Source organism: Trachypithecus francoisi, unplaced genomic scaffold, assembly GCF_009764315.1.
Source record: "Trachypithecus francoisi isolate TF-2019V2 unplaced genomic scaffold, Tfra_2.0 Lachesis_group8, whole genome shotgun sequence".
Lineage (NCBI taxonomy): Eukaryota > Metazoa > Chordata > Mammalia > Primates > Cercopithecidae > Trachypithecus > Trachypithecus francoisi.
The window spans coordinates 65,358,942-65,361,891 of NW_022681473.1; the positions used below are offsets into that span (position 1 = coordinate 65,358,942).

Here is a 2,950-nt window from a genome sequence, read left to right on the forward strand (position 1 = left end):
TTTTTTTTCGCCAGCTGAGGATTTATTGGCGTAAATGCAACCATACAAAAACATGTTATGAAAAACACAGTCACGATGTGCCCTCCCCATCCCCCCAGCCCAGGCCCCTAAAACCCCGTTCTGTGGGAAGGAGGGAGAGGAAGGGGGAGCCCCGAAACCGCCTAGGAACGCTCAGCCCCTGGGCCCGTGCAGGGAGGGAGAGCCGGGCCACAGCGCATCTGGTAGTCAGTGGAGCAGGACAGCTCGCACAGCTGGCCCTTGAAGTCCAGGTCGATGGTGAAGTCCAGGTCCCGGTTGTTCTTGGCTTTGAGCTGCTTGCCGATGGTGCCGAAGATCTCCTCGCCCGTCTTCACGGTCAGGTAGTCCTCCATGTAGAACACTGTCTGCTTCCAGTGCGTGTACGGGGACTCAGGGCTGGTGGAGAAGCCGGTCCTCTTGTGGCAGCGCGTGAACTCGATGTTGAAGTAGGCCACCAGGGCATGCACGTAGTCATTCCGCTTCACTTGCACGCAGAATGGGGAGGTGAAGGTCAGGTCTTCCACCTTGACGGTGTAGATGTCCACCTCCTTTATGAGGCAGGTGTTGGTGACTAGCTGTTTGGGGTCCACCACATCCACTAGGGGCTCCTTGATGGCCACATCTTTGATGCAAGACATGTTGAAGCCATACACGTTCTCCTACCAGTGGATCTTGTAGTCTTTGTACTGCCAGTCCTCGATGGCTGTCACATACAGCGTGGCCCTGTTTGGGAAGATGAGGCCATTGGGCACCAGCCACTTGTCCCGGGCGTAGAGCACGATGTTGAGCATGGACTAGTAGAAGAGGCAGTAGCCCATCCACTCGCTGATGATGATGTCCACCTTCTCCACTAGGAGCTCCCCCTCCTCCACCTTCCCCTTGATGATGGTCACCACGTGGTCTAACTTGTTGGCTTTGACGATCTTCACCGTATAATCAGAGATACTGGAACACTCGATCCCAATGACCTTGCGGGCCCCGGCCTTGGCGGCGAACATGCAGAGGATGCCGGTGCCCGAGCCAACGTCCAACACCACCTTGTCCTTGAAGAGGTGCTGGTTGTGAAACATGGAGTTGCGGTACGTGAGGGTGCGCACCTCGTCCTTCAACAGCTCCTCGTGGATGCCAAAGTGGGCGTAGAGTCAAAGTAGTAATCTTTGGATGTCATGTCCTCAGCATTGGGCTTCTCGCTGCTTTCCGCCTGGCCACGGGACACCTCCATGATGCAGTTCGCCGCCTTGGCTGCTGCCATCTTCACCCGCAACTATTCCTCCTCCAGCTGCCAAGACCCCCCACCGTGTATGTCTTAGTTTTAACTAAAAAAATTAAAAAGTTTTAGAAAAGAAAAAATTTAAAAATAGAAAAAAGCGTATAGAATAAGGATATAAAGAAAATATTTTTATGCAAGTATACAATGTGTGCTGTAGGCCATTATTGTAGAAAGAGTCAAAAAGTTTAAACATTTAAATGTTTATAAAATAAAAGTGTTACAGTAAGTTAAGGTTAACTTGTTTTTGAAGAAAGAAAAATATTTTAAAATAAAGGTAGTGTAACCTAAGTGTGCAATGTTTACACCTACAGTAGTGTACAATAATGTTTTAGGCCTTCACATTCACTCACTGTTCACACACAGAGTCACCCAGGACAACTTCCAGCCCTGCAAGCTTCATTCATGGTAAGTACCCTATATACCACATTTTTACTCTCCCTTTACTACGTTTTGATATGTTTAGATACACAGATACTTAACCATTGTTTTACAGTTGCCTACATTATTCAGTACAATAATGTGCTGTACAAGTTTGTAGCCTAGGAGCAGTAGGCTATAGCATATAGCCTAGGTGTATAGTAGGCTTATACCATCCATGTTTGTTTAAGTGTGCTCTGTGATGTTCACACAATGACGTAATTACCTAACAACTCATTCTCAGAGTATGTCCCTGTTGTTAAGCCATGCATAATTGTATTTAAAGTGAGTTTTTTGGGAGCCCCAGGTTAGAGGATTGCTTGAGGCTGGGAGTTTGAGAGTAGCCTGGACAACAGAGTGAGACCTTGTCTCTACAAAAAAAAAAAAATCGCTAGGTGTGGTGGTATTCACCTGCAGTACTAGCCACTTGGGAGGCAGAGACAGGGAGGATTGCTTGAGCCCAGGAATTTGAGATTACAGTGAGCTGAAATCATACCACTGCACTGCAACCTGGGAAACAGAGCAAGACCCTGTCTCTTAATTATTATTATTGTTATTATTTTGAGAAAGGGTCTCATTCCATTGCCCAGGCTGGAGTGCAGAGGCATGATCTCAGCTCACAGCAACCTCTGCCTCCCAAGTTCAAGTGATTCTCGTGCCTCAGCCACCCGAGTAGCTGGAATTACAGGTGTACGCCCCCATGCCCAGCTAATTTTTGTAGCTGTAATAGAGATGGGTTTTCGCCATGTTGGCCAGGCTGGTCTTGAACTCCTGGCCTCATGTGATTGATCCACCCACCTTGACCTCCCAAAGTGCTGGGATTACAAGTGTGAGCCACCGTGTGAGCCAAGACCGTATCTCTTTGAAAATAATAAATAAATAAAATAGTATTTTATAGACAGCATATAGTTAGGTCATTCTTTTTTCCACTCTGCCAATCTGTCTTTTAATTGGTGTATTCTGACCGTTTAGATTTAAGGTAATGTTGATATATTAAAGCTTAAGTCTTACCTTTTATTTTTTGTTACCTCTTTGTTCTGTGTATTGTTTCTCTGTTTTCTTTTTCTGATTTTCTGTGCTCAGCATCACTAATCATCAAGGAAATGTAAATTAAAACCACAATGAAATTCCATTACATTCTTACCTGAATGGTTAAAATGTAAAAGACTGACAACATCAAATATTGGCAAGGTTGTACTGCAACCAGAACTCTCATATATTTTTGATGGTAGTGTAAAATGGCGC

The 2,950-nt window shown here is 45.9% G+C and overlaps 1 pseudogene across 1 annotated transcript; it reads right to left on the reverse strand.

The window, feature by feature from the left end:
• Nucleotides 1-1,332, reverse strand: LOC117080599 (annotated as a pseudogene). The gene has a single exon (XR_004435902.1). The product of XR_004435902.1 is annotated as a protein arginine N-methyltransferase 1-like (transcript).
• Nucleotides 1,333-2,950: the final 1,618 nt, after the last annotated feature.